Consider the following 22,057-nt stretch of genomic DNA (forward strand, 5'->3'; position numbering starts at 1 on the left):
TTAATAATAGAAAAAGAGCACAGGGAAGGCCAGACATTATCAGCATGGCCATCTGGGTAGCTTCACCAGGAAGCTGCAATTTCACACTCCCCAGGGAACCACTGATTCATTCCCTGCAGATCACTGAGGGAAGGAACTGGAAAAAGGAGAAGATGGACATATGAGCAGTGAGTTGAGGTGATTTAGGGAAGGTACTTTTCTGTCAGTCTAACCTGGAAACAATGATAATTGGCCAGAGGAGTGGAGTTACTGGAAGCCTGAGAAAATTTGGGAGTGCATAATCTGAGATGAAGGAATGTTCTCTTGTTCCTCTGGCTTTGCTCCTGCTTCCTTGCACTCATCCATCGTCTCTCCATAGCCATGTGGTTTTATTTTATTTTTTAAAATATATTTTATTGATTTTTTACAGAGAGGAAGGGAGAGGGATAGAGAATTAGAAACATCGGTGAGAGAGAAACATCGATCAGCTGCCTCCTGCACATCCCCTACTGGGGATGTGCCCTCAACCAAGGTACATGCCCTTGACCGGAATCAAACCTGGGACCCTTCAGTCTGCAGGCCAACGCTCTATCCACTGAGCCAAACCGGTTAGGACGCCATGTGGTTTTAGAAGCGTCAGAAGCTTTACGGCCCATGGCCATGTGACTCCACATGCAATGGACTGCAGCTGGGAACACAAGCAAAGTTAACCTGATGCTGGACTGGACTGTGCAAATATGGAGCAGAAACTCTGGGCAATGGCTTTAATCCTAGCTCTGCTGAAGACAAAATGGGACCTTTTCCTTGGCGGGACAGAGGGAGATGGGACCTTGGAAACTCAGGGGTTTAATTTCACAGAAGTAAAACTTTTCATTATATCTCCTGTGGGGGCCTCTGGAAATTCTTATTGCAGCAGCACCCCAGGAAGCCCAATTTCACTGGCAACCAGTGGGGACATGAAGGATACCCCACCAATAACAGTTATACTTGCATCATTTAAGAAATTGTTTTAACAAGCTGTAGAGGAGGGAAAAAGTTATGGAAAGATAAAGAAATGGAAAAATAATTCTTTTCCAATTTTGGAGACAATTTTAGGAGAAAAGTGGAAAACACTCTGTTTTAGTTCTTTCAGATTGCTCTAACAAAAATACCAGAGACTGGGTGGCTTATGCACGCAGAAATCTGTTTCTCACAGTCTGGAAGCAAGATCAAGGCACAGGCAGATTCTATGTCTGGTGAGAGCCTACTTCCTGGTTCATGGACAACTGTCTTCGCTGTGTCCTTACATGGCAGAAGGCACAGGGGAGCTCTCTGGGGCCTCGTATAAGGGCACTAATCTTGCTCATGAACACTCCACCCTCATCATCTAATCCCTTCCCAAAGGCCCCACCTCCAAATACCATCACATTGGCATTAGGTTTTAGCATATCAACTGTGGGAAGACACAGACATTCAGTCTGTAGGACCCTCCTATACAAGTTACAAATAAGGACAACACAGAGTTTACCTATGGATATTTTGGGAGGAGAGAACAACTAGTGGTAGAATGGCCTTGGATGGATTTGGGACCATCAGGCTAAGGTTTGAATATTCAGCTGCTACTTAGCAGTTGAATGATGTTGGTTACTAAATTTCCCTAACTTTCACTTCCTTACCTGTAAACTGGGGATAATACTAGCATCTACTTTACAGAATTATTCTAAGGAATAAATGAAATAATGCACAGTGCCTATGGAATACTTGGTACATACTCATTCAGTAAATGGTGACTATTATGAAAAGCACAGTGCATAAAGCAGTATTCCTATAAGTTTAGCACAAAGGGGAGGGTCCGCTGGGCAAAAGTGCCTCTGGTTAAAGTCTTTATGTTTCCTCACATGCGGTCATGCCTCGCTTATGATAGGAACATGTTCTACGAAATATGTCTCACAGCAAAGGGTTGTGAATCATTGGTTTTGCTTGCTCTGCTTTTCATTATATCCTTACTAGAGGCCCGGTGCACAAATTCATGCACCAATGGGGTCCCTTGGCCAGGCCTGCGGGATTGGGCTGAAACCAGCTCTCCGACATCCCCCAAGGGGTCCATATTGCAAGAGGGAGCAGGCCAGGCTGAGGGACCCCACCCGTGCATGATCGATCGGGGCTGGGGAGGGACACGGGAGGTTGGCCAGCCTCGGAGGGACTGCAGGAGGGCTCCAGGGCATGTCTGGCCTGTCTCACTCAGTCCTGATTGGCCGGACCCGAGCACCAAGATAACCTACCAGTTGGAGCATCTGTTCCCTGGTGGTCAGTGCGTGTCATAGCGACTGGTCGACCGTTTGACTGTCTGCTCCCTGGTGGTCAGTGCACATCACAGCGAGTGATTGAGTGGCTTTAGCGTATCATCAGCATATTACTCTTTGATTTGTTGAACGGACAACCAGACAACCAGACATTTAGCATATTAGGCTTTTATTATATAGGATATCCTGGTAGTGGTATGTGAGTTTTATGCCAAGAATGTTTAAAAACAATATTGTAAAGTCTGACTAGGAGAAAAGCCATTCCTCCCTCATAAGTTGTATTTCATAAGTTGCTGGTTTACAACTTCTGATATCTTTTTGATAGCAGTGTGCTGGTTAAAACACCAAAAGTACTGGTAATTGGAAGAAATGAGAATGTACTTGTTATGTAGCTATACAAACATGCCTGAATGCTCTTGACTTTGGGACACCCTAGGGAAGATGATGAAGTGGGTGAAATATATGGCTTCCTTAGCCTCTCAGCACCCTGCTCCTTTTCAAGGGAAACTCTCTCCGTGAGGAGGGGTGATTGGGGAGTGACCTTGGGCAGAGAAGGAAAAGTGATGTAAGCATGCATTCACAAGGATCCAGGTGATTCTCCATTAACTTGCTCACTCTATTCATTTTCAAGAGCTGCGGAAACAAATTACCATGGACTGGGCGGCTTAATGCAGTGTTTATCCTCTCAGTTCTGGAGCCTAAAAGTCCAAAATCAAGGTGTTGGCAGGGCCAGGCTCTTCCTGAAGGCTATGGGAAGGGTTCTTCTGTTCCAGGCCTTTGTTTTAGCTTCCAGTGTTGCTCACCATCCTGGGTATTTCCAGGTTTATAAATACATCACTCTAATCTCTGTGTGTCTCAGTCTCTGTGTCTCCTCTTCTTATAAGGATATCAGGCACATTGGATTAAGAACCAGCCTACACCAGTGTGACATTATCTTAACTTAGATGTTTGAAGAACTTATTTGCAAATAAAGTTATATTCACAATTACCAAGAGTTAAGGACTTAAACTTATCTTTTTTGGGAGATATAATTCAATCCACAAGACCTGCTCTGTACTTTTGCATTTAAAACATATATTTCTAATTTCTTAATGTAGATAGATACATCAGCCTTTCTACCACTCATTTTCCATTTAGTTATGTTCTTCTGCTTTCTCAAAACATGAAAAATCCTCATTAAACAATTTTTCTCCCCTGGAATCTTTCCTCATAAGAATTTTCTTACCAATCAATAATAGGAGAAATCTAAACTCCTTACAAGAATACAAAGCATGTAATAGACGTGGCTACTGTGTATCAGTGTATAAACCTTAGCTATTTGGCTGACATGAGCTGTAGTTTAGGATTAAATTGGTTTCAAAACAAGTCAATAATGAGTTTTTTCCTCTCAGTTCATGGCTAAACTGAAGTTTTCATTGCTGGGATTTTAAAATAATTTACTTTTTAATAGTAATATTCTGAATATTTTTGAAAATTCACCTTAACCAGAGATGTCAGTTTCAGAAATGATGAGAGGCTTTACCGCACATGTGCTTGAAACAGCTTTTGGAATGTGGGGTATACCAAGAATCCAAACTTTAAGTCTTTTGGAGGTCTTTATTAATACATGCCTCCTCCCACCCCCACTCTAAAGTATCCTCCTTTGTATGCATATTTCTTATACAGGAGGTATCAGGAATGTGTAACACATAATCATTTTAAAACATGATGTGTCAAACTTACAGTTTGTAATCATATTGAGTATAGCTTATAGCAACTCATAATTCCAATTGTGACTAAGACCGGAACTCCATTTCTTAACCTTTTTTCTTTTTGAAGTAAAAGTTTGGAATTGGAATAGTATCTCCAACCCAGGATCTATGGTGTTTTCACAGATATCCTGAAACCTAGTGATTTGTACTAATGACCATTACCAAAATATCACCTTTGAGGGATTTGCTGGACTGAGTGTTATGAATAACAAATGGTTGTGGCTTTCACACTCTCTTTGACATCTCAGACAAAAAATCAGCACTGTAATATCCGCCACTAAAACTGTGCTATTGCCAACCCTGTGAACATCTTACCTAATAATAGAGAAACATGTAAATTGACCGTACCTCCGCTACGCCCACAGCCAACCAGAGTGAGTATGCAAATTATCCCACCAAAGATGGCGGTTAATTTGCATACATACCTGGGTCCCAGGAACCTCCTCGGCACCCAGGTCACTCCCAGCCAGCCATAGGAGGGGCGTCCCTTCCCAAGCCTAAAGCCTCTGCCCCAGACTTTAGGCTTGGGAAGGGGCTGAGCCTGCGATTGGAGGTGTGTGGGGTGCCCCCTTCACAAGCCTAAAGTCTGGGGCAGAGGCTTTAGGCTTGGGAAGGGGCCAAGCCTGCGACCAAACGCAGACCATCTGAAAGTCAGCACTGGGTTGCCCAGCTGCAACCTGGCAACCCAGCACTGACTGCCCAGGTGGCTGAGACCCAGAAAGTGAGTCAGGGTCTGATCTGCAGCCTCAGTGGAAGCTGTTGATCAGTGTACTTACCTCTCTCTTTCTCTCCCTCTTTCTTTCTGATCTTCGCCAGCAGCCAGGCTTTTCTTTCTCTCCCAGCCTCCACCTCTTTGATCAGGCCCAGAGATAGGCCTAGAGATGCTGACTGGCATAGGAACCGGCCAATCAGAACCAAAGGTGGGTGTTATGAGGAGCCAATGGCTGTCTAGGAGGTGGAGCTTTTGACACTGACTGGCATAGGAACTGACCAATGAGAACAAAATCTGGGTGCTGTGGGGAGCCAATGACTATCTAGGAGGCGGGGCATTTGATGCTGACTGGCATAGGAACCAACCAATGAGAACCAAATCTGGGTGCTGGGGGAGCTAATGGCTGCCTAGGAGGCAGAGCTTTTGACGCTGGCATAGGAACAGACCAATCAGAACCAAATTGGCCAGCAGAGGAGGGCAGTTGGGAGCGACATCAGGCCTGCAGTAGAGGGCAGTTAGGGGTGATCAGGCTGGCAGGCAGAGGCAGTTAGGGGCAATCAGGCAGGCAGGCAGGTGAGCAGTTAGGGGCCAGTGGTCCCAGATTGTGAGAGGGATGTCTGACTGCCGGTTTAGGCCCGATCCCTGGGATCAGGCCTAAAATGGCAGTTGAACATCCCGCAAGAGGTCCCCAATTGGAGAGGGTGCAGGCTGAATTGAGGGAACCCCCCTCTGTGCACAAATTTTGTGCTCCAGGCCTCTATTATTCTATATTAGTAGTTCCCATGAAATAGCACCAAAAAATAAGAAAAGAACAAAATGGGAATGAATGATGCTTTCCAGTGCAATTTTGTAAAAAAATAAAAATTCTGTGAAAAAAAATTTAACTGTACACAGTACAAATTGGTATTAGTTAGAGAAAAGAAAATCTCTATTGCCTTTTAAGTAAAAACTCTTTGGCTCTCTCCCACAAGCTCTTTCTCTTTCCTCATCTGGGGTAGGCAGAATTCTAAGATGGCTCCCAAGACCTCTACCTCTCTCCTGCCCCCTAGCATCCCTTGAGTATACATCCTATATAACCCCCTGCCCTTGAGTGTGGACCAAACCTGTGATGCAGTGACTCTATATGGCAGATGTAATGGGATCTTGACAATGTATGAAAGGTCTCAACCCAGTTGATTTTGAATTAATCAAAAGGGAGATTGATTATTCTGGGTGTGTCTGACTTAATCAGGTGATAGACCTCTAAGAGGGACCTTGCCCTTTCTGAGGTGACAGAGAGGTTCTCCCATTTGCTCTGAGGAGACAAACTGCCATGTTGTTGAAAAATGCCCATGAAAGGGGTGCCTCTAGGAGCTGAGGGTCTCAGTCCTGCAACTGCAAGGAACTGAGTTTCTGCCAAAACCCTGAAGGAACTTGGAAGAGGGTCCTGAGCTGCTGCTCTCCTATAGTCCAGTGATACGTTGATTATGGTCCTGTGAGTCCCTGACCAGAGGACTCAGTTCAACTAGTTAAACTGTGCCTGGGTTCTTCATACACATAAACTGTGAGAGAATAAATGTGTACTTTTTGGAGTCACTAAGTTTGTTGTAAGCTTCTGTGTAGCAGTAGAAAATGAGTTTCTCTCCACAAACCAATGTTTGGCGTGTATTTATAATAGTGAAACATAGTCCCCAAAATTAATTCATTAAGTAATCATTTAGTGTCTACTCTATAGGAGCAATATGTATGAGAATGTCCATATCTGTTCCCAAATAATTTAGGCAAATCTGGAAGGATAAGACAAATAACTCTAACCTAAAATTGGCAAGTGCCATAAGCATGAGGCCTGTGGCAAGGACAGGGAAACAGACCATAGAAGCAGGGTAAATATGTTGGTATGTGGTCTCAGCAACACTTTATAGTGAAGGTGAATTAATCCTCTGAGTGTATCTGAAAGAGTTTCTAATGTTCAAGCTCTCAGTGCACTGTCCCCAACTTCTCTGTCCTAGGTTCACCAGTAACTTCTTCTGTGAAATGTAGGAGAGGTTTGTGGTAACACCAGGGCTGTGGATACATGGTGGCATTTAGAAGTAGCCAGGAAAGGGTTAGCTTTGCCAATGGTAATGAAAACCTATTTCCCTTTCATCTCATTCTGACACCACCTGAACACTTATCCAATTTCCCTCATCCTGTTAAGTGCATGAGCTATAATTCTGTTTGTATTCTCATGGGAGAGAACAGTTAACATTCCCTGCTTTCACCTTCTCACTCCTTTTTCACCCAAGTCCTCACCTCACGCCCTGCAAGCTGGCTTCTGATTCCATCTCTAATGGAACAAGGCTTTCCAAGGTCAATAAAGAGCTCTAAATCCCCTGGACTTTTTTTCAGGCATAATATTCCATGATCTACTTGCAGCACTTGCCATGCCTGGATGCTTATATCTCTAATTATTTCTTCTCATGGGTCCAAAAAAGAAAAAAAAAATTAGCTGGATCACACTCTGTTCCTTAAATCCCAGGAAGGCTTACTATATTTTGCAGAATGAATATGACCTGCTTAGCAAAGCATTAAATGTTCTCAAAAATGGGGTCACGTGCTTTCTCTTCCAACCATATCAATACATGGAACCTACAATCCAATCACACCAACCAAATTGTTAACCGTAAAACTCTGGGGTGGAATGCACCATACATATTAAACAACTTATGTTATTCAGTACGGAAGGCCTTTCTATCAGTTCTTTGGTTAGGCAAATCCTCTGGTTCAAAGCATAATTCAAGGCCACTTGTTTCTTAACTCCTTCTGTAACTAATTTCTGTTTCTTTTGTGTTTTGATTACTTGTACCTCTCTTTAATACAGATTTCATTTAGTCCTATTCAAAAGTATGTTTTGCTTAACATCTTTGAGACACTTTACTTCCTATAAAATTAGGATCATAAATATATGTCCAACAAGGTTGTTATGAGGAATAATTGGTCAAATCATAATTCAATATATAGTACTAATCACTCAGAAAATATTGGTAGTGATGATGATGCCATCTGCTCCCCCTCTGTCCCCAGACTGAAAATACCCTAAGGACAGATTATGTATTTCAGTTATTTTGTTTGTCCCAAACTTCAAGCAGTACATTCGATAATTTTTAAAAATTAAATTGGCTACTGTTTCTCAGAAACTCTTTTATTTAGCTTCTATGACACTGCCCTTCTGCTTGCCCCACTGTTCTCTGACAGCTCATTTATCTTTTTATCCATTTCTCTACTCATTCATGAGTCATAGTCTAAGAATTTATCATTGATGCTCTTCCCCTCGACCCCCATACATTCTTACTACTGACAACTATCCACTTTTACAGCCTAAATTTATATGCAATTAATTCCCAAACCTCCGTTTCCAAAGCTGAACTTTCTTTTGCTTTCCCCATTCCCTACAAGACATACCCTGAAATGGCTACCCAGCTTCTCTGGAATGATTTTTCATTCCTCTGTACTAGACACTCTCAGAGCCAGTTGAGTGCTTGTCAACTGCATGTTCTCAGAATCCGTCACATCTGTGCCTTCCTTTCCACAGCAATTTAGGCTTTCATTACCCCTATAGAGTCCCTCCCGTTACCTCCTGCACGCTTTGTCCCTCACTCCTGGCTCTCCCCTTACAATCTGTCCTACCCGCACACTGCTGCCAGACTGCTGTTCCTAAAACAAAACTATAATTATGTTACTTCCATGTTTAAATACTTTGAATGGTTCCTGGCTCCTCTTTAGCTATTAGATAAAGTCTAAACTTCTTAGCTGGATATTGATGGCCCTCTCTAACCTAATTCTAAATTACATTTCCAGTTTCATCTTTGATGACTCCTCTACATATTAAGTTTCAGCATGCACCACTGTCTTATATTGTTATTGTTTCTATGCATATCGTATCTCTCCTATTAGATTATAAGAAGGATAACTTATTTTATTTTGTATTCTACCACTCAGCCATTAATCCATGCCATACACATTTATTGACTTCCCACCCTTTATGAGGTATATAGCATATGCCTATAGTGTGAAAGAATGTTCAAACTCCAAGGTATCTTCTAAGACCTTAAAATCTAGTAAAGAAAATAAGATATGAACATCATGACACTACACGATAGAAGATAAATATAGTAGAAGAGTAATATGGATATTCAGGAGGAACATTATAAAAGAGCTAGCATTTGAATTGAGCCTTCATCATTTAGGATAGGGAGGCTTGTATATGCAGAGATGGGGAGAATGACATATCAGATTTAGGAAAATCATGGACTAAACTATAAAGGCAGGAAGTGGAGAGATGTCTCTGCAGAAAAGTGAATAGTTCACTTCAGAGAAGCGGAAGTGAGGTAGGAAAAGTGGATTGGGATTAGACTACAGAGGTCTTGGCTGACAAATAAAGGAGTTCAAAAGTCAGTTAAGGGGGAGTAGTGAATTTCTTTTTAAGTATTTTTTTATTGATTTCAGAGAGGAAGGGAGAGGGAGGGAAAGGTAGAAACATCAATGAGAATCATTGACTGGCTGCCTCCTGCACACCCCCTACTGGGAATAGAGTCTGCAACCCAGGCATGTGACCTGAATCAAACCTGGGACCCTTCAGTCCACAGGCCCATGCTCTATCCACTGAGCCAAACCAGCTAGGGCATTTGAGCAAGGGACTTGTGTGTTCAGAGCTGAGCTCCATGGAAGAGTTATCTGGGAGATTTATGTGCAATGGATTGGCCAACAGTGGAGATGGTTGTGGGAAGGTCTATTAGTAGGTTCTAGTAATTGTAATAATGATGAGGGCCCAAATAGAGCAGTGGCAATGGGAATGAAAAGGAGAGAGAGGACCAAGAGCAAGGCAACAATACTTGTTAACTAATGGACAATGGGCACAAAAATTGGGGAGAATTAAAGACCAGGCTAGAGTGTTGAGCTTTAGGGTAGAGGAGTGTGTGTGTGTGTGTGTGTGTGTGTGTGTGTGTGTGTGTGTGTATGCATATATATGTGTGTATGTTTGAGGAGGAAGACGGTGAGTTTTGGAAATGTGTGAAGGAAACCAGAAACAAAAGATAACACATGCATGATTCCATGTGTATGAAATTCTATGACAGTCAAAAGCAATTCATAGTGACAGAAAACAGATCAATCACTGCCTAGAACTGTGCAGGAATTGACAGAAAAGAACTAGAGGCACATTTTTGGAGTGATGATTACCTCATACACATTTGTCAAAATGCTCAGAACTATACATTTACAGTGGGTGCTTCTCATTGTATGCACACCATTCCTAATAAAGTTAATTTAACAAAATGGGGGAGCTTACTAGAGACATCAGGGCTAGAAATTGAATTTTGAGTATGTTTTACATAAAAGTAGTAGGGGAACTCCTAAAATCATAAAGAAATATAAATCACAGAGGTAAAGAATGCCAGCAGCAGATCATTAGAGAATACCTCCCTGTAAGTAAGTGATTGAGGAGGCAAAGAGAAAGAGAAAGTCAAAAGCAGAAAGAAAGGAAGCTAGTTAGAGTTCAAAGTATTAGAAAACAAGGGAGAAGAGAGTATTAATAAGGATAGGTGCATGGCATTGGGTACATACAAGCCCAAGTGTTCCTGGCTGAATGAATGGATAAACCAGGTAATCCAGATTGAAGCAAAGGCTTGTGTAAGTTCCCATGGAAGATAAAAGTAGCAGAACCGACTTGGGGAAACTGTCTGTATGTTTCCTATAATTGAAGATTGTTAGAAACATGGCAGTGCTTGACTTTCAGAAAGATGATTTAACTCAACTTGAATGAAAGTAACTGGGCTTCCACATCAGTGGCACTGTTGTTACAGCTGAAGACTACTTAATGCAAAACAGCAAGCCAGATTTCTACTGATGAGGACCTGGAGGGCAGCCAGGTGAATGGCATTAGGCCACATTAGCAGTTATGGGGAAGAAAGGTGCATGGATGACAGCAGCTGCAGAAAGGTGAGGTGCCAGGGAACAGTTGCAATCAGTGTGGGTGGAAGCTGGCTGGCCAGGCCACTTCGAAGCACCACTTCAACGATAATAATAATAATAACAGTTGTGGTGTTATTGGCAACAATAGTATTTGCCTGACTAAATGGTTGTGCTTTGTGTGGCTAATAAAGTAAAACAGAGAAATTCATACAGGTTTCCTATAAACCGCTATTCACTAAAGAAAACCTCACACCCTGGCCAGTGTGGCTCAGTTGGTTAGAGCATCGTCTTGTATACAGAAATGTTGTGGGTTCAATTCCTAGTCAGGACACATACCTAGGTTGCGGGCTCCATCCCCTGTCGAAAGCAAGCAGTCGATGTTCTCTCTCATGTCTCTCTCTCTCTCTCTCTCTCTCTCTCTCTCTCTCTCTCTCTCTCTCTCTCTCTCTCTCTCTCCCCTCTCTCCTCCCTCCCTCTCCTTCTCCCCCTTCCTCTCTCTCTAAAATCAGTAAGCATATCCTCTGGTGAGAATCTAAAAACAAACAAAAAAACAGAAATAGAAAACTTCACAAAAGTGACCATTGTGGGAAAAACTGCTGCAACAAAACACGTCCAGGCATCTTTGAACTCTCTCAGTGACAGCACAGGAAACTGGACTGTGTTATCAGCAATTCTTGGGAAAAAAAAAAAAAAAAGAGTTCATCTTGTTTCTGGGCATTCTAATACAATACATTATTTTTAAAGATGAAACTAGCGCTAAGTCCCAGCTCTCCACTTGAATAAAACTGCTTGTAGGGAAAGCTGTTTTACCCTGAGGACCAATTTGGTGGCTGCTTGTATCTCAGTGTTGAATCAGACAGCCAAAGAGAATAAAACAAATGAGGAACATTTTTATTCAGCACAGGCAATGAGGAAAGAAACAGAATGGAAAATGACAAAGTTAAAGAAAGGTCAAGGAAATGGAGAGAAAAATAAAAGGCGAGGGGGAAAGAGAAAAGGTTGGTTGTGAAATCCCGAGTGGTTGAGGGAAGGCAGAGTGCTGTGCAAGGTGCCCAGCTTGAGTCCAGTGTGATGCTGACTTTCGCCTTTGGTTATTACTATCACCCCTTTCCAGTAAGAGCCTTTTAGAAGCCATTTCTTTTTTTTAAATTAAGATATAATTGACAAATAGCTACAGGGGTGGGCAAAAGTAGGTTTACTACTATGCGTATGGAAACTAATATAATAATCCTATATAATAAAAGCCTAATATGCTAATCAACCAAACAGTGGAACAACCAGTGGAATGACTGGTCGCTATGATGTGCACTGATCACCAGGGGGCAGACGCTCAATGCAGGAGTTGCCTGCAGCCTTCAGGCCCAGGCCAGCCAAGGCAGGTGTCAGCGGGGGGCCCCCCCCAACCCCCGATAGCCCTGCTAGTCGCCCCGCAGAGGGAGGCGACCAGCGACGGTGGCAGGGGGCAGGGCTGGCAAGCGGGCGGCACCAGGCTGGCCAAGGTGGGCGCCAGTGGGGGCCCTCTGATTGCCCTGCTGGTCGCCCCACAGATCAGCCCTGATCGCCGGCCAGGTCTAGGGACCTTACCCGTGCACAAATTTTGTGCACCGGGCCTCTAGTTAATAAATATTAATACTAAAGTAAACTATTTAATGTACTCACAACTGTAAACCTCTTTTACCCACAATATATATTTGTTTCAGGTCTATAATATAATGATTTGATATTTGTATATATTGCAAAATGATCATCACAATAACTCTAACATCCATCACCACACATAGTTAAAATATATATTTTTCTTGTGATGAGAACTTTTAATAAAGATCTTCTCTCTTAGCAACTTTCAAATATACAGTACAGTATTAATGACAGGCACCCTGCTGTACCTTATATCCCCAGGACTTAGGTATTTTATAAGTGGGAGTTTGCACCTATGACCCTCTTCACCCATCTTACCCCCACTGCACCCCCTGCTGCTGCCAACCACCAATCTACTCTCTGTATCGATGAGGGGGAAGCCTTTTCTTGGTAATATGGTTATTAGGATCTTTTGAGCAAAAAAAGAATAATAATTCTGCCTACTCTGAGCGAAATTTTGTGTTGGAGCTGGAGACACAGATGAAATGAGTGTTCAGATCTCATGTAGATTGGTTGGTATTAAGAGAGAAAACACATACAGATGAGTAAAATAAACAGTAAAAATTATAAACATATGTAAAGTACAGACTTACTACAGAGTGATAATTGTTGGTTAATAGATTAGGCAGTTGGTAGCATGAGGATAGGAAGACTTTTAAAGAAATGAGAGTTGTGCCCTGGCCGGTTAGCTAGGTTGGTTGGAGTGTACACCAAAAACAGGTTGCAGGTTCCATCCAGGGTCGGGGCACATACGAAAGGTAACTGATCGATGTTTCTCTCCACATCAATGTCTCTCTCTCTCTCAAATCAATAAACATGCTCTCTGGTGAGGATTAAAAACAAAGAGTTTTGAGGGATATCAAGAGATAGTCCAAGTAGACAAGCAGTGGCAAGCAAGAAACTCCAGCAGAGGAGTTTGTACAAGAGCTGGAAGCGTGGAACACTATGGATAATGAGTTCAATAACTTCGAGAGTTTCTGTCCTGAAGCAAACTGTGGGAGGGTAAATAGCTGCAGGTGATGCTGAAACTTATACAAGAATCATACCAAATAATCTCAGAAAAAGCCATTGCTGACTTGCTAAGACATTTTAATTTAGAGGTTCTTCTAGCAGAAAAATTCTGAGTCTGTAGTGCTATTGAGGCCCAGAAACAAGTTAAAGTTACGTGCTTTGGTTTAGCTCCTAAGCATGATATATGCAGCCTAGCACATAGAAGGTGCTATATGCCTTGGACACTTGAACTTTGAATATGTCCAACATTATATTCAGACATTGTTTTAAGCACTTTATGTATGTTAATACTTTACTGCTTATACTTTCCAGAGGTAAAGTACTTTTATGATCCTTGTTTTACAGAGACAATAAATGATTTGCCAAAGGTCATACAGTATTAGTGGCATGAGTGATTAGCACAGCATTCTGGGCAAAGTACAGGGCTACAGGAGTGTACAGAAGAATTTAGAGAGCAATATTTACACGATTATAGCAGTAATGTTTTTAACCCACTAGAATAGTTTACTGCAAGCATGTCAAACTCGCGGCCTGCAGGCCACATGCCTCATTTATTTGGCCCGTGTTAGCCTTTGAGTTTTACATGCTTGGTTTACTGATTTGAAAGAACTGTATCCAAGTCCTTATGAAAAATAAATTATTACAATGGAATTTTACTTTCAAGAAATTGAACATTATAGCTCAGTCAATTCAATTTTGTTACCCTGAGATCTTGGACCTTTTCTAAGTTTCTGTGGATAGGTGCACACTACTTTAAGTATGTGGCATATTTAACAGTAGAATGTATTTCTCTTATTTGTAGTACCATTGCCACCCCTTTTTTTGTTTTAACTTTTAAAAATATATTTTATTGATTTTTTACAGAGAGGAAGGGAGAGAGATAGAGAGTTAGAAACATCGATGAGAGAGAAGCATCGATCAGCTGCCTCCTGCACATTCCCTACTGGAAATGTGCCCACAACCAAGGTACATGCCTTTGACTGGAATCGAACCCGGGACCCTTCAGTCCCCAGGCCGACACTCTATCCACTGAGCCAAACCGGCTAGGGCTGTTTTAACTTTTAAGTGTAAAAAGCTTGTAAGAGAAAAGAAAAAGGGAAAGGGTTCAAGTGGTTTTGAAATTCCTCCAGGACAGCAATTTCAATGAAAGTGTTGCTTGGTTGAGGAAACCTTTAAATGGTCCATTATCTTCTTAATCTTTATTTCAAAGTTATATAAGTTCACTTAAAAAGGCAGGCTGAAGAGGAGATATCAAGTGCAATCCCTTTGTTGTAATAGTCTCATAAATGAAAATCAAAACAAAGAAAAATAAAGCCTAATGCCAAAAATATAATAGTACATCACATATTTTCCCTTCGGTTTTCTGCTTCTAAATTTTTTATCCAATTGAATAGACTGGCACAAACCTGACATGTCAGCAGTGGAATAAAAGATATACCTAGTCATTAGAGGAAGGGAAACAGCAGTCTCTCAGCTTCTTTCATTCTGTTGTCTTTATAGATTTGCATTTGTAGTCAGGCTTCCTTCAGTGGAAATGTGGTCTGTGTTTTGACCTGTAACTGCTATGTGGTGAGGAATAGAGGTTTAACACTATTTTAAAACATATTTGTATGTCGGTGTAGTATTTCAGCAAGGTAATTCCTGAACTATTTTTTAATATATGTCCAAAATATGGTTCACTCCCTTATTTTTCTCAGGTGTGTTTCCTTAATATCTTTGAAATGCTAATGAAATGTAGTTCAGTATGGTTTAGAAACTTCCCTGAGATCTTAATTCACTTGGTGGCTTTATGTGCTTCGAATTACTCTGTATTACCCAATGCTTTAGAAGTTTTTAAACTCTTTAAACACTAGTTCATTTTACAGGCATGAATTTCTTGGGGGAGTTTTCTGCATAATAGGGTCTCAGGAGGAAGAAAAAATTTAAGGACACTTTTAAAGAAACTTTTTGAAAGCCAGCATCAGTAACATATTTTTTGTTAGGTTTCAACATTGAATATAGGGTATTGGTAGGATCATAGTGCACACATGTTCCTTAAAGTCAGTGTTTTCTACAATGCCCCAGTTTATAACAAATATGCTATAATATTCCTTTAACTTCCTCAGAGTATAAATAATAGATAATATAATATACCTACACATATGTTTTCAAAATCAATAAAACTATGATATAAAATAAATAAAAAAGTAATTTATAATGAAATTACTTATATTTCAGTATGCAATTCTTCAGGCACAACTATACTAGTAGCAAGACAATGAAGTAATCATTACAGCTGCTAAAAGGAATATTTGAATTTAGAGAAATAAGACAATGAGAAGATTTTTAAAAAGAAAGGAGAAAATAAAAGATCAGAGGTTAGACAAACATGAGAAACAAAACTAGAATATTCAGTTTATATTAGAGCCACACAAAAATACATTGTGTTTATATGACAGTTTTAGGTTCAGATAATTATTAACAGGGTTTCCTTTGTTATTTTTGATTATTTTTCATAAAGTTAGTTAAGCTAATGTTTAATGGGGTTATTATTATTTTTATTTATTGTCGTCAGTATTATAGATGTCTCCCATTTTAACAGGGTTTCCTCCTATATGATTGGTCTCTGGAGATTCTGAAATTCATGCAAAATGCAAGGCAATTTTTCATAGTGTGAAACTGTCTCACATGTTCCAAGATGTGTAGGTGCCTGGTCTGTAGGCTGCCCCTCATGCCCTTCTTTCAGAACACTAAAAATGGCCTACAAAAATTCACGGCATACTGTAGGGGGCAGTGTCAACTCTATTAAGAACCAAACCGACTTTCTGTCATAGGATTAAGTTTTAAATAATAAGTCTTAACACAAACACACACAGTATTCAGATACACACACATTTATATTTCCTATATTTTAAATCAGAGATAAACTTGAGAAGATGATGAAATAAACTAAAATAAACTAAACTATGTTTATCGAAGGTAAGCATGACTCCCTACATTGTACTGTGATGACTTGCACCCTTATCTCTAAGTGTCCTTGTCCGAAATTGGTTCCTTCAGCATTGCATTGATGAAGTTACTCAATACTGCAAAGCATTTTCTGTGAAAAGGACACTTATCGGTATTGCAACTTTTTTCTTACATGTATTTCAACTTAGCAGAGGTTAACAATGAATAATGTCACATTTTAGCCAATGCTTCTCTCAAGTGAGAAGAATTGAGTCAGCCAGTGATAGCTGAATCATATGCAAAGTTCATGTATATGATGAAACAAATTGCAATTTAGGTAGTAATGGGTTATTCACATGCCAATCTAACAGAGTGCAACAAAAGAAATGCAGAAACTTAAATGAATAAATAAGTACTTTTCTTTAAAGCCAGGCAATGCAACAACAAACTCTGAATTAGTATTAAACTTGTGTTCTGAGTATTCAGTCATTTAAAACAAGTATTAAAAGATGAATATCAAATATCAACCAATACTCTGAACAGGCACATAGAACTCTAATAGTTTCAGGTCACGTGTGATAGGAATGGTGGAGGTCATTTGCAGCCTCTGGGCTATTCTGTTAAGACATAATAAAAAAACTGCAAATTTTTCCTGACTAGGCCTGTCAACCTGAACGATGTGTAACTTCCTTGGACAATTCACTTGTCTTACTAAGCCTCAGCCTTCTTATCCATAAAATGGGGAAAATAATTGTTTTCATCTAATAGAATTTTTATAAGGCAGAATTGAGGTTGATTTTAGAGTGCATGGCACATATTTCCATGCTAAATGCTCTATAAACAGCCCTGGCTGGTGTAGCTCAGTGGATAGAGTGTGGACTGAAGGGTCCTGGGTTCGATTCCAGCAATGGCACATGTCTGGGTTGTGGGCTCAGTCCCCAGTAGGGGGCATGCAGGAAGCAGCCGGTCAATGATTCTCTCTCATTGTTGATGTTTCTATCTCTCTTTCCCTCTTCCTTCCTCTCTGAAATCAATAAAAAAAAAATATATTTTTAGAACTCTACAAATATTAGCCATCATTACCATAATTATTGTTATTTACATGATATGTATTACTGTATGTTCTTAAGGGTTCTCTTCATATGTTTCTTGACATATGACAATGACTTTATGTTCAATCTGCAGCCACATGAAAAAAACAGTTACTGGACAGCATTTTTCATCATCCATGAATATTGCTTGTGCCATATTTAACCAACTATATTAGTACTGGTTGTTGAGTTTCTTTGGTGGTTGGAGAGAGAACACTGATATACCTACTACTTTTTCAGGCCACTGCTTTCATATATGTTCCCTACAGTCACAGGTCTTTAGAGCTGCTAATAGGGGTATCTTGGAAGAGTGAGTGAAAGACATCTTTAACTCATCACAGCAGCTCTGCTTTGTTTTATATAGTATTTTGTTTTTGTTTTCAATTGAACAAAGAGATCCTTGGCTAAAACGTTTTGAAGACAATTGTTTTGTAGATCAGTTTCTCCAAGCAGGGCACAAGAAATACAGTGTTTAGTATAATGCAGTATTTATAATATGATAATATCTATACAGTTGTTTCTACATGGTGTTAGACACTTTCAAAGATGAAAGATACAAATATGTGTAAGAAATTATTGCCTCTGAGGAATTTCCATTTCAATGAGAAAGACTAGTTAAACACGATAAACCAAAACCAGATAACCAAGACATTTAATGAAGAGCTTTGAAAGGCTGGAGGAAGACTTAAATATTTCTGCTTTAGGAAATGATGGAACTTCTCACCTAAGTGAACATTTGAACTGGTTCTTGAATTAAAAAAAAAAAAAAAAGCATGTGTCAGGGTTAATAGGAAAGGGAGTCCAGGAAGGGAGAAGACACTGGAGGTGAGAGTGCTGGCTGGTTGAGAGGTTTTTCAGGAGGAGAATTAACAGGATTTGAATGCAGGTATAGAACTGGAGATGAAACATGTGAGGGAGACAAGGATAATAGTGAGAGTTCTTATTTGAACAGCTAGTTGAGTGAGAGCTCCCAGGGAGAGCATGTAGATTTCAAATGGAAAAAGGGTTGAAAATGGAAACTTGTAAACAGGGACCTCTACCACTTAAGGGAAGGAAAGACAATGAAACAGGAGACCAGTCAATAAAAGAGAATAAGGAGGAAAGAAAGGAAGAGGAGGAAATGAGAGTAGAGTTCTGGAAATTAAGAGTTTTCAGATGATGGTGGCTGACAATGATGACAATGCAGAAGTATCTGAATGACTGAGGTTGAGAATAAACCCCATACCTGCACATCAAGAGGTATCTGTGATTTAGTTAAAACCACTTCAACAGTGTTTGAAGGATAAAAAAACAGAATGGAAGGAGCTGGGTTGTCAGTTTGGTGGAGATATGGAGGAGGAAGAGAGAATGGTAGTTGACAGAGGAGGTAAAGTAAGAAGAAAAGTTTAGAGAATGAAAGAGGAAAACTGACATTTCTTAAGCACTTAGTGTGTGTGGAATTTTGCTAGGAATTTCAGATGTGTGAACCTTGAGCATGTGTATGGACTAAAAGGAATGAGTAAGACAATGAAATGACAAGAGGTTTTTTATTTTATTTTTTTTAAGGGAAATTACAGGAGGTGATGGGAAAAGGAAACATTGAGAGGGAATTTGTCTTTCTTAGAACAGGCATATTGGAGTGGATTTAAAGAATGGAATGCTTAAATACTTGGTGGCAAAGTTTCTGGAATTTGGGTGTCTGACCTGAAAAGACGGCTTTTATGAAATAGAAATAGACTTGTTAAAAAAGACAGCTTGATTTTAATAATAGCTAACATTTATAAAATGCTTACTCTGTGTCAGACACTCTGCTAAGCACTTTATATGAAATGGTGTCTTTACACAACAAACCTATGATGGAGATTTCTCGCTCCCCCCTCGACCCCCCTGTATACAGGAAGAAGCTGACAATGGAAAGATTGACATTCCTGAGGTCAAAAGGCTAGTATGTGGTGGGGCTAAGGTTTGAACCCAGGCAGTCTGTGACTAGAGTTTGTGGTTTGAATCCCTGTGTTAAACTGTTTATCCAATAGTATTTCTGCATGAATTACATAAGTACTCTTAGTCCACTTGCTCTTATTCTGGGCTAAGAGTCAGGACACGGCCATCTGGTTTTCTGCTGTGCTTAAGGAAAGGTGCACTCTACTTCAAGAAGCTCATGAATATCAAAACCTTAATCACAGCTATTCGGATGACACGAGCTCATGCTTTACAAACCAACCATGGCCCTCGTCATATTAAAATCAAAGTTGCAAAATAAAGAAACATTCTGAGAAACCTTGTCTGCTTCATTTAGATAACAGTGTGCAGAATGAATTGAAAGATAAAAATGCTCCGCATTCACCATTTCCTTTTCCTTTTTTTTTTTTAATTTTAAGCCCCTGGTGTTATGGATGATATCATCAGGCAATTTGGTTTGAATATGTTCCATGCTGGACTGTGCAGATTATCCAACTAATGACATGCACACTCCTTGCCATTGTGACACCGCTCTTCTCACAAGTGGGAATTTCAAGTGACAGACTAAAGCTGTTTGCTATCAATTTTGCAAAAAAAAACCCACATCTGCCAGATAGACAAGATTTAGTTCAGAGACCGAAATCGATTAATATTCTAATTTGTTACCTGTCATTAGAGTCACACTGTATTACGCCAAGTCAAAAGTGATAACCTTTATGTAACATACGCTCCAAAAGGGATTGGATTTTAGGGATATATTTTATTTTTGTTTAATGTTGTTCCATGTGTATAAATCCCATTAGAAATTTCAATTACACTGACAGTGAAATTGTAATGGATTGAAATGAAAGTGTGAAATGTGCAGTTACATATTTTTAATAAGAAGGCATGGCTGTACTTGTGATACTGTTTTTATAACACTTATTTACAATACCACTTCAGAATTTTAGGTTATTTCATTTGCTGTTTCCTATTAAGGCCAGGAGAAAACTAGCAACATAATATCTCTATAGGTGTCACTCACATCCTCTGACAGGGTATATTGTAGGCTGCTGGTCAAAAGCAAATCTCCGTGGAGAAGACTGATTACCTGGTTTGATTTCCAGTGCCCACAAAAGTGACACAGAAATGGGACAATGGCTTGGAAAGGAATTAAATGAAGTTAATTCCTTAGAGCCAAGGGAAAGAAAAAAAAAGGGAGTTTCGTAGCTATTTTTTTCTAGTTGATTGTTTTTCTACTGATGAACAGGGAGGAATAATATAAAGTAATACCTGGCTCTAAGTGGAAAAGGCTTAAAAATGGTTATCACTACAAATAGGGAAACAATGTGATGACACAATCAAGCACTATGATGATGTTTTTCTTAATATTATAAATTAAAAATCTATAACATACTTTAACTTTTCAGCATCTTAAGGCCTCAAAGTCTAGGAAGGTGGTTCAGGATATGTCAACTTAAAATTCATTCATTCAACAAATAGACATTGAGTGGCTCATATGTGGCAGGCACCACCAGAGATATAAATATGCGTTGAACAGACCCAACTTTTGGCCCTCATAGAACTGACATTACTTTGGAGGGAGCCAAATGATTTAAAAGCAAATTATCACATGATCTCACTCGTTTGTGGAATTTAATGAACAATGTAAACTGATGAACAAAAATAGAGCCAGAGACATAGAAGCATCAAACAGACCATCAAACTTCAGAGGGAAGGCAGGGGAGGGAGAAGTTGGGGGGTAAGAGATCAACCAAAGGACTTGTATGCATGCATATAAGCATAACCAATGGTCACAGACTCCCGGGGAGTGAGGGCATGTGCTGGGGGTGGGGGTGGGGGTAGTGGGGAGAGGTCAATTAGGAAAAAAGGAAATATATGTAATACCACATGTAATACTTTAAGCAATAAAGAATTAAAAAAATAAAAGCAAATTATAACATACATAGCATTGTAAATGGTGCTAAGTAATATGGTGAGAAATAAAAAGCAAGGGGAAGGACAGGAAATGCTGACAAAGACAGGGTATGATAAATGGGTCATAATGTAAAATTGCACGGCTGAGGAAGTTCTAACTAAGAAGATGACATTTGGGCAAAGGCCTGAGGGAGTTGAGAGAATGGGTTATGTGGATACATGGAACACATTCAGTCCCATAGTTATCAACATTGCCATGCCTTTCGCATTGTTTACTCTTCCAGAGAGGGAGATGGTATTGAAGACAAGGCAGAATATGAATTTGATTTGGTTATTCATTGCTTTCTCTGCCTCCTTATAACACATTTCTTTTAAAGTAAACATTTTGATAAAATATTCAAGTGAGAATTTGCCTCCATGATATACGTATTTGGTTCCTGCCAAGTTTTACCAAATGTGTCTAGATCAGTCCACCAGCTCAGCAGCAGAGCAAGGAATGGAACTGGGAGCCTGCATTTCCCATAGGAGGGCTCTATCTACTGGGCCAGCTCCATCCCACTGGGTTATGGATCTTCTTACTAAGAATGGTAATTACTGACTACCGTGCAAATAGTGTCTCTCAGATGAACTTGAATTTCTTAAAGGAGGACAGACAGATCAACAAGTTGTTAATTACTTGAGGGATAAGAAGTTGATTCCTTGTCTATTTTCATTTAGTTTCTCTATGTCCTTATAGAAAAATTCTCTTACAAATTTTATAAACCTCTCCTCTGGATCATTGCAACAGCCTGCTTTATATTCTACCTTTACCCCTCTGAGCACATTGTTGACACAACAGCAAGATGATTTTAAAGAAAAACCTAAGCCAGATCCTGGACACCT

At 40.0% G+C, this 22,057-nt stretch overlaps 1 protein-coding gene across 2 annotated transcripts in view; it reads right to left on the reverse strand.

The window, feature by feature from the left end:
• The window catches only part of SYT1 (synaptotagmin 1), a 200,859-nt gene that overhangs the window by 177,661 nt on the left and 1,141 nt on the right, over positions 1 to 22,057 (reverse strand). The gene's annotated exons all lie outside the window — the stretch shown is intronic.

Source organism: Eptesicus fuscus, chromosome 7 (genome assembly GCF_027574615.1).
Source record: "Eptesicus fuscus isolate TK198812 chromosome 7, DD_ASM_mEF_20220401, whole genome shotgun sequence".
NCBI lineage: Eukaryota > Metazoa > Chordata > Mammalia > Chiroptera > Vespertilionidae > Eptesicus > Eptesicus fuscus.